The sequence below is a fragment of the Haliotis cracherodii genome, unplaced genomic scaffold, assembly GCF_022045235.1.
Source record: "Haliotis cracherodii isolate W230 unplaced genomic scaffold, xgHalCrac1.p SCAF_17, whole genome shotgun sequence".
NCBI classification, from domain to species: domain Eukaryota; kingdom Metazoa; phylum Mollusca; class Gastropoda; order Lepetellida; family Haliotidae; genus Haliotis; species Haliotis cracherodii.
Window position 1 is genome coordinate 29,391,269 of NW_027266272.1, and position 11,117 is coordinate 29,402,385.

Sequence of the window (11,117 nt, forward strand, 5' to 3'; positions counted from 1 at the left end):
GTTTCTGTTTAGGGTGGTCGATATCTCACTGCAGCTGAGACTGGGTATGGTGGTGGTGCAGATGTTACAAGCCAAGTAAAGCGCTATTTCATATTGTCAATGTCTGCTTCAATGAAACCTGGAGTGTAAACATAAGTGACGCGCATTGTCAATTCTGGACAATGTTATAGCAGCCACAGTGAAACCACGTTAATTATTCCCTTACAAAGTTGCGTTCCTTAACCGTGCAGGATCCGCTGTTCGTATATTCAAAATTCTCCCCGATTATTATCCTTGGGCTACCAGCACCTGTCATATCTTCTCGGATTCATCAAAGCACGTCTTACGATTCTTAGTTTGTCATCACCTTACGCTTGCCCGGAGTTTCACTAAAGTGGTAATTAAACGTCTACAAACAAAGTCATTTTGAACTTACCTCCCACATTGAGCTGACACGCTCAGATACAACCGAAATACCGTACAAAGCGGCTTTGGTCCCAACTCACTCACTAACTCAGCCGGTGATGTTTAATTCACGGACCTATGGTTATATATAGGTCCGTATTTAACTTTAAAAAATGGTTCTGTGATTTGGCGTAAGTTTTATCCGCATTCCCCGAGTGAAAGACTTGAGGCGACATGGCTAAATTTCCCAACCAGTGACCGAACCCATATCAATTAATTATCCAAAGGGTACGCTTGAAACTACTGTATGTTGACTCCGGATTAGGTCGGTGAGGGAGCCAAAAAATAAAATTGTGCGTCCCTAGTCCAACTCGAAAGAGGCCACATCCTCGCCTAAGGTAGAAGAATTCAGGAGGGGCAGGGGGTTGTATATAAAGTGTATGATTCAAGGGTCAGCTCTGTCACAGCGACAATACAAGCGTCGCCATAGGGCTAAGAGGAACGATATGTGGGTGGTGTGAAAGCTTGAAAGGTGCATGACGAAAATAGTACACAGAATTCCAAGTAAGCAGCGTATGCAAAGAGAAACGCCAATGCATTAATAGAGACCTTAATAAAACTGCTCGACAGTGCAGTGACTCCCTACTGTAAGTAACGTCATCAGACATGGGCGTGCAGTCCCCACTCCCACCTGCAGAATGGTGGGGAATGTATATAGTGCTGTTTTTTGTTGCTTTACTCTGTGAGGGGCAGACACGTTGTTTATTAAAGTTTCACCAGTGTGTGTGTGTGTGTGTGTGTGTCTGAGAGAGAGAGAGAGAGAGAGAGAGAGAGAGAGAGAGAGAGAGAGAGAGAGAGAGAGAGAGAAGGGTTAAATTGAACTCAGGTCTTCAGCTTTCTAACAACAAAGATCTAAGAAGGAAAATGACGTTCAACATGTGAAATTAAATGGTACATTTGCTTTGTTTGTTTATTTGTTGTGTAACGCCGCACTCAACGGCATTCAAGCTATATGACGGCTGTCTGCAAATCCAGTGATTGGCACCATGAGCATCGATCTGCGCAATTGGGATAAGATGACATGCATAAACCAAGTCAGCCAGCCTGGCCACCCGATCCCGTAATTCGCCTCTTACGACAAGCAGGGGCTGCTGAAGACCAATTCAACCCGGATCCTCACGGGTGGTACGACTGATCTTACGTAAAGGTTGCAAATGTCATGCAGTTAGGTTACATTTTATTACTGTTAATTGGTATACACTCGTCATACAACATGTACGCTAGAATACTGCGCTGGCTCTTAAGGTTTCATCTATTTCGTATTATCCTGATAAACTGCTGTCACTCGTCCTCAATTTTACACAAAGAACAGTAACATGCTGTGTTTGTGTCCAAAGACGCGTTCATTTAATTTACTATTTGAAGATGATTCTCTGAGGCCATTTTATCATTTGTACTCAATAATTTTGCCAATGAGAAATATACTGCATATGAGTATATATCGTGATAAGTGTACAGTAGCTTCTACCTTTAGAGGTCGTGCAATACATGCCAAACGTATACTTTAGCCCTGGGGTACACGTTTATATCCTGATAAATCACTAACATTCGTCCCCGCAATTTGATCATTTGATAGTCTGATTTGGGCCTGGTGGCTTATTAACGAAGCTGTCTTAAATTAGCGCTTATAGGCTGGTCGTTGTTTTTGTTCCAGAAAATGCTGAAAATGTTTTATTTCGCCTCAGGTGTGAAAATTTATATATATAAAAAAGGTTCACTGGATAGGATAAATATTAAAATATAATATAGCTATACGCGCTCAATCGCAAAAAAACGAAGTATGGTATATTTCATGATAAAACATTGTTCTATCATGACGTCATTTCTGGAGAATCGAACATGCGTTCCAACTTGATGACGTCGTATATTGGACGACGTTATTTTTAGAGGGGAGTGTCTAGTGAGTTTTTACCCACAGATGAAGCTGGGCAACGTAGATAAACGCGATGGCCGAACGATCGCATCCAAAAGCAGGAGAGATATGACAATGTGTATTGGGGGAAAAGTTACAGGTAATCGACGTGAGGATTGTGAGAATATGCGGGAAATACCCACCTGTGCATAACATGGGCTTGTCCGACATTGCCGAGGTCGGATTCTATTGAGGGAATTATCATTATTAAAATACGGGTAAATATTTTTAAAGCTTGTACATTTTATCATCACCCTTAAAGAGGCTGTAAATAATGTAAATATCTGATAAAAAAATTACTAGTAAACGTGGTCGTTGTTTATGGTACAATAAAACACTAAATGGAGAATAAACCACTCGGGGCTGCACACCTCATGGTTCATTCCCCCTGCAGTGTTTTATTGTACGATAAACAACTCCCACTGGCTGCGCCCCTCATGGTTTATTCTCCATGCAGTGTTTTATTGTACGATAAACAACTCCCACTCGCCGTTTATTTCTTAATTAAAAGGTCGCTGCCTTGTACCTTGTCACCTGATATTTCCAGGTAACGCATGCGCAGAGAACCGTGTGACTGATCGTTATGGTCGTGTCGTCGGAAGCGGCTAGAGTCTTTAGCTAAGGCATTAATGGCTAACACGTGGTCCTGGATCGGATTTATTAACCTGATCCAGTGCATCAATATAAACTGCTGGAAGTTCAAGCAGCCGTGGCGGTGTTTAGTAATATCATCTATATCAACGTCACGACCATTATGATGGAAAGCAGTTCTCTGGGAACCCAACCCATTACGTCCCATACTGTGTTTCCAAGGATCTTGAAAATACTCAACACAATCTGTTAACACGGATGGTGTCGGGTTCTTTATCATGTATCTGACTTCCAACAGTCTCACGTATGACATCTTAAGGCAGATCACCCCATTCAACTTGTAAAGCCTCATCAGAGATCTTAGGGCTTTAGACTGTGCCCAATCAAGTCCTGCATTTTGTGTGGTACATGTAGATAGGCAAGACAACCAAAATCAGGTCGACATCTAATAAAAAACTCTATATAACACCAATACACGTTTCCTATCTGTGCGACCCGGGGTAGAATAGGACTTCAGCAACCCATGTTTGCTGTAAAAGGCGACTATGTTTGTCGTATAAGAGGCGACTAACGGGATCGGGTGGTCAGGCTTGCTGACTTGGTTGAAGCATGTTATCGCGGATGCGCGCATCGATGCTCACGATATTATTCACTGTATTGTCTGGCCCAGGCTCGATTATTTACATACCGCCGTCATATAGCTGGAATATTGCCAAGTGTGGCGTTAAACAGCAAACCAACCAATCCTATCTGTGCCCCATTTGGTACTGGAAGTACTTCTCGGAAGGTATAGGTCCCTGTGAAGATCTGGTTTAGAATTGTCTTATGCAACCCACGTTTGTCTCCCCCTGTGAAGATCCGGGTTTAAATTCGTCTTCAGCAAACCATGTTTGTCTCCCCCTGTGAAGATCCAGGTTACAATTTGTCTTCAGCAACTGATGCTTGTCGAAAGAGGCGACTAATGGTATCGGGTTGTCAGGCTTGCTGACTTGATTCCTGCATGCCAACTTAACCCAATGGGGTAGATTGATGCTCGTGGTGCCAATCACTAGATTGTCTGGTCAAGATTCGATTATATACAGACCGCCGTAAAATAGCTGAATATATTGATGAGTTCGTGGGTTAAACAATAAACAAACAAACTGAAGCTCTAGGACTTTAGTGTGGTTTCCTGGTAAGCCTCTTGTCAAACCAGAATCCCAGAAACACGACTCTATCCACAATCTCTGAATCGATAAATGCCGTTCAGATTTACACTGATGGATCTAAATGAGTCATGTTACTACTGGTGTCTACATTATTAATGACAATAGAGAAACGGCTATACTTTTAGCTGATCACTTGTCAATATATTCTGTTGAACTGCAGTTATTGAATCGTGGCGCTGAGTTATTTTTTAAGACATGTCAGCTGTCAATGTTAGTGATTTTGTCAGTGCTCTACATTCAAGACGTTCAGTTTGTACCTCAGGTCAGGTCGTCATCAACATACACGTAACACTTGTTCTTTTTGTGCTGTGTTTCAGCTTGGGTGATCAAACATGCCGATACGTCCTTACGCTAACGATAAAAGCGACAAATGCGCTAACGGCTGGCGCAGCATAGGTCTTGATCTAGTTGAGATTTCATGGATATCATCGGGGTACCCACGGGGAAAAACATTACATCACGTCCCGACAAACTGACAGAGATCAGAGGCCCTTTAAGTACAGATCTTTTAAATGTTGAAGGGGCACCTGCTCATGTCGGACTGCATGAAAAAGAGAGAGCAGATAAAATTGGAAAAAGCTGTTTTAGAATCGGAAAAAGATGACACAATATTACCCCCTCCTGTAGAAATAGGTACCGTTATTTATAGTCATGCTAAAACAGAATGGAAGCGGAGATGTGCATCATCCTTAAAGGAACGCCATCCCTATGGCATCGAGTCTTCTATTAAAAATCCGAATATCGAGAAGCCATCGGAGAGACTAGCCTCTCTTTCGTCGTGGTATTGCGGTCTTGGTGCCAATGTCAACATTCTGTGAAGTAAGCTTAAAAATGTTGCCCAGTATTTTCTTCATTGTCCAGATATGAAAATCAACGTACGGTAATGGCCGAGTCTTTAGAGCTCTGAATAGTGATGTCATTATCTGGACCATACATTCTGGGAATATTGTTCGCCGTGAAGTTCAAAATGTAATTCTTGCTTATACTAAAGCTTGTGGCAGGAAGGCGTTTCCAAGGCAGAAAGTAGAACACATGTGGAAATGAAGGTTGGTTATAATTCCGGAGAATAATTCATAAGTTGTTAAATATTAATTATGAAAATGTGTATACTCATTAGGCGAGCCAAACTGCTGATGCCGTTTTCTATACAGGAAACCATATTTATATAGTTACGTCGGACATAATTACCTTACTTGTATGTGGTAAAAGGGGTTAATATCAGGAGTTAAACTCGTAAGTTGTTCAAGATTGCATGTGCCACTTTCTATAAAAATCACTGCTGTATTTTGCTATTCGCGATATTTTTACTTTTGAGATTTGTCTTTTCTAAGACAAAAAATGGACTTCGTGCAACTGTAGGTTGGGTTCAGTTCCGCAACTCATTAAACGGTTGAATATTTTTCATAAACATTTGTATATACATCAAACTTCCGAAACATAATTCATATAATCATGAAACTGCACAAATATCAAGCTATATAGTGAACTTTTAGTAAGGTACCTATTTGGGTGTCCTGTTTGGGTAAATATACACAAAGAAAAAAGTTAAGCACACCCTATTATATAATTTCATTATTGTTTGGTCCCAATATTTGTCATGAAAGATATAATTACCCGAAGAATTATGTTTTCTCGAGATGATGTATTCCGTCATGTGTGACGAAAGCTCACGTGCCATGCATGGTATGCCCGTGCAGCATGCTACCCTCGAGTATCTCTAAAAGCAGTATATACAAACGTTAAAATTGCTTTCTATAGTCCGCTTTTAAACAGTTATTCCATGACATTGTGTAACCATGGCACGAAAGCGATTATCAAACGTCACAAGATGGCAAATTATCGGCATGCATAACTCAGGAATGTCTTGTAATGTCATTGGTCGGAATTTGGGGTATCATCACACTGTCGCAAGCCGTTTAGTCGAGAAACATGCTAAGACCGGTGACGCACAGGACATTCCCAGATCCGGAAGACCCCCTGTGACGACACATCGCGAAGACAGGGACCTTCTTCGTCTCATACGCCGAGCACCCTTTTAAACAAGCACTCGTCTGAAACAGCTGTGGTTGCCCAATCGTCGTTTCAGCACTAGAACCGTCAGGAACCGTCAGGACTGGGGGCTAGACGAGTCATAAGGCGTCCCTTGTTGAGAGATCACCACAAAGCTGCTCGTTTAGCATGGTGTATTGCGCGAAAGAAGTGGAATTTGAGAACTTGGAGTCGCTTTCTGCTCCACGTCATTGATGGAGAAACGTCAGTTTGGAGGCACCGGAAACAAGGCCTACAGCCCCAGGAACATTAAACCGACTGTTGCATACAGGGCTCGGTGATGGTTGGGGGTGTATCTCTCGTGAATGCAGGCTGGATGTGGTCACCACAAGGGGCAACTTAACAGGGGCTCGGTACATCCGGGACGTTTTGAGGCCAGTCGTCGTTCCTCATTTTGACAACCACCCTCTTGCTACTCGACCTCAGTACATGCCAATGCCAATGCCAGGCCTCATCGTTCGCATACAGTCGTGGATTACATGAGGGCCAATGCAATAACAACTCCACCCTGGCCAGCAGTGAGCCCAAATTTGAGCCCCCTTGAACATTTTTGGGATATTCGGGGGCGGCGCATACAGGCACGAGATCCCCCTGTACAAGATTTACGCCAGTTGGAAGCAGCATTGCATCAGGGGTGGTTGTTGACCCATCAACAGATCAAACGGCTGACTGGAGGCATGGGACTAGGGTGGAATGCGTCATCCGGGCACGTGGCGGTTATACCCGCTACTGATCTGTTTCACGTGTCATGTCAAGTAGAGACTTTACGGAACATTTTCACATGAAACATTAAACCTAATCCTGCAGCTCCATACCTTTTTGAGGTATTGTCTAAGGTCAAAAACAGTACCTGTGTTACCATGATCTTTGTGTCAGTAAATTTCAGTCACAACTCACCAATATCTTCTTTATTTGTTGTCAAATGTTTGTTCTATCCGATGACATTGGTATCACCCAGCTCCTGTGGTCAGGAATCCCATGCCAGGAGTTTTGCTATTTGTCATGGTTCAGAAATAGGTATGTGCTTAACTTTTGTCCTTGTGTTTATAATCAATTCAATTCACCTTCACTTTCCGCCGATTCAGACGGCCTCGTCGTAAATGAAAGTCGAGTGTTAGAAACTAACTGAAGAATATAGTGTAGTCCAAACTAAAGGGACTGTTCGATTTCTTTCTAGTGTTTCAAACATTAGTCAGTATCATGATTATACTGATGACTAAATACTGGGTGTGTTTGCTCCGCGTCACTATTTTCTTGTGTTTCTTGAGTTCGCAATGTATTCAGACATAAGTCAAAACACCAGCGCAGGGAGGCGTGTTGGCAAATCGTAACTGCGAAATTATCAGCTGGAAATAAACAAAAGTGTCACCACGTATACAGTTTGGCATCGCGCACACAGCTAGATGATGACAGATGACACAGTTGTTATTAATGTGTGTATACAACATGTATACTCAACGGCGAAAGTAACTTTGAACGTGCGCTTGTCCATCATATTTTGATTACTCAACATACGCATCTGTTACCGTGATTACTCATTATCAATATACGCATCTGTTATCGTGATTACTCATGATCAATATACGCATCTGTTATCGTGATTACTTAACATGATTACTGGTTTACCATGCTTTAGGATATAATTCAAATTTAATAATTGCCGGGTCAACCGAAGGACATGAGGCATTTAACAACTGGCCTCTTCTCTGTTCCCTTAGCTTTTGAAACATCGAAGGGAGATATTTCAAAACAAAACTGGAACAAATTTGATGCTTACGCCTCGAATAAACGGCGGGGTCTGAGGACTTCCCAAATACATAACACCGGGGGTTTTCCCTTTGCTGTGTATAGGAATAAGACTTTTTAGTTTCAAGTTTTGTTTTTAAAATTGAGGCATCCCACCTAAATAGCGGGCCTACAGCTGCAATCCCTTGCAATCTCATTACATTCCGGCCTTTTACAGTTTGTTATATACGAGACATGTAGACATGTATTTGCTATCGGAGTAAAAGATCCGTTAAAAAATGGATCACACATGACTATAAGACCAGTTACAAACATATATTTGTTTCTCAGTACATGTTTTAATAACTAGATTCCATTTTTTTCTTTAGCGGGTTAAACATCAATAAAACTAAACTGTACTTATGAATAACGTGGTTTTAGGGAGGACCATGGCCCCTGTCTACAAACATACGAATCCTACACACGACGAATGGCAAGTGGTATGTGAAAATGTCGGAATCTGGTACAAAAACGAAAGGTCAGATGAAAAGTGTCTGAAAACGATGCTTCAAAATAAAGAATATATATTAATTGCGAGGGCAATTTAGGAGCGGGACATTTATGTCAAGACGAAAATAGATACTAGTATTATACATTTCAATTGTCAAATCACGGATTTACATTTGTTTCTTGAGGGGTGATTTATTTTTTTTAAATTAAATGCCTAGGTTCAATGTGTTAGTAATATGAATGAATCTGTCACTCTTAATGATCATAATATGATTTGATTTGGAGATGTGTCACAAATACATATTTGTCTACGAGCAGATGAGAATCAGTCCCATCTCTGCATTTTGGCGAATGTGCGAAACGTGCAACTTCCCAACACGTTTTAGGAGAAGCAAGAGTTGGGTCTCCATGTCATTCATTCAGTCAGATATATGTACGAGTATATAGGCCTTTGACCTCTGAACCCTTGGGTGCAGGAAGGACATAATGCAACTCCTCTTCAACACACCCTTACAAGGTAACCATAACACAACATACATCACGTCCACTGAAACAAACGTGACTGGTTGGGATTCCCAAATTCACTGTTCGGGGATGTCATTCTCAGCAACCCATTCCTGCCGTAAAAGGCGACTATGCTTGTCGTAAGAGGCGACTAACGTGATCGGCTGGTCAGGTTCGCTGACTTGGTTGATGCATGTCATCATATCCCAATTGCGTTGATCGATGCCCATGATATCTATCAATCACTGGATTGTCTGGTCCAGATTCGATTATTTACTGACCGCCGTCATATACAGTAAACTACGGTTATAACGAACTCATAGGGGTTCATCCCAAATTGTTTGGATCTCAGAAATATAAAAATGTCTTGAATGTCTACCCCTATACTATCAATGATTGGTTGTCAGGAGTCTTGGTGGGATTTGTAATTAAGAAGTCATCTCATATCATATATGAAGTCTGAATTCAAGTTATTTCTAAAGTAAGGGACTGATCATGTAATATTCTAAATTTTATTGGAGCCAATATTAATATATTTTATGGGCACTTCTAAGACATTCATTTTTTTTCTCTTAGAGGAGTGGAACAAATTTGCTTTTCACATTTTGTTTCACATCCATTATTTTATTTTATCTTTATAAAAATCATTGTTTTCTTTTATTATTTGGAGTAGATGGTATTGTCTTGAAACGTTAAAAAATAACAGGACTTGTATCGTCTTTTACAAATAATTAGTTGTTTTCAGGTCAAGCTGTAAAATTTGTTGGATTACATACCACAGACTAAAGCAATGTCAAACTAAGGAGAAGGATTACTTTTAGGCTGCTATTCCATGATGAAGAAAGTGCTTAAAAGGTCTAAATATTTACTCTAAAAGCTCCAGATCATTTGTCATTACAAATTGAGTTCTTGTTTATCCCCAGATGGGAGTTGACATGGAACTTCAGTTGCGGAACACCTACCTAAATAACACTGTATTATTCAGTGTGCCACCTGTGTAATGTTATAGGGCTGGCTCACGGTGTTCATCTAAAAATGGTTTGGTCACATTAAGCAAACAAAGGTTTATCTAACAGTTCAGGGTTGTCAACACTGTCTAGAGTTTACTGGTACCTGATTTCTTCCTCATCTCACTTTGGAATGACTGATACTTCATGTGAATCTCTAGCATGATTTGATGACTATTATCACTGATCCATGTTTTGGGTTTAATGTGGCTTTGAACAGTATTTCAGTTATATCATGGCGTGCATGAGTGGATACAGCTTTTTGAAAAGGGTGTGTGTGTGTGTGTATGTGTGTGTGTGTGTGTGTGTGCACAATTAAGATCTATTTATTGTCTTTGGTGGTAATTTATACAGAAATAAAGATTTCGAAATAAAAAGGGAAAAAGGGGGGATGCGCACCCCCCTCTGTATCCGCCCATGGCGTGTCTGCTTGATAAGCAAGGATAACCTGAAGTGATGATGTTTACTTTGTTTAACTTTGGGTAAACCCAAACATGACCTGGGTGATAAATAGAATTCGAAACCATGATCACAGGTTCCTGACGCGCCTGACAGATTAACTATGGTAAATATAAAAGAATCGGGTGTTGTTTAACATCTTTTGAGTAGTATATGTCAGGCATCTGAGAACCTCAAAGGGTGAGTCCCTAAAATAACACAAGCAACTCTTGTATACTGCTTGTTTAATTCTTCCTTTCGGAACAGATATGCATACAGTTACATAAATGAGACAAATTTGAAAGTCCTGATTTTTGACATATTATGTTTTCATAACTCCCGCATAATTTTGTTCTCCAATGACATTCACATTCAACATTTCTTGAAATATAAAAGTTAGATGAAAAACTGGAGATGAATTTGTTATGATTTCATCATGGAGGCTGAATCTTTGATGAGGCAATCACCCTGACAATTTCACACTTGGACAAAATTTTATAGTAAACATAATTGTAAACAACTCAATTATTAGACAATAGTAGTATTTACTACCTAAACAAAATCTAGTGAAAAATATATGATTATCAGTTACTATTTCTCAGTGAAATATTCACATCATTTTCATCACTGTTTTGTCTTTTATGGCCAATGGAATCTGTCTTCGTAGATATCTGAGACTTATTTTTGAATGCTAGGGATGATCTCTCTATATTTGACAGGTAGTTTTCA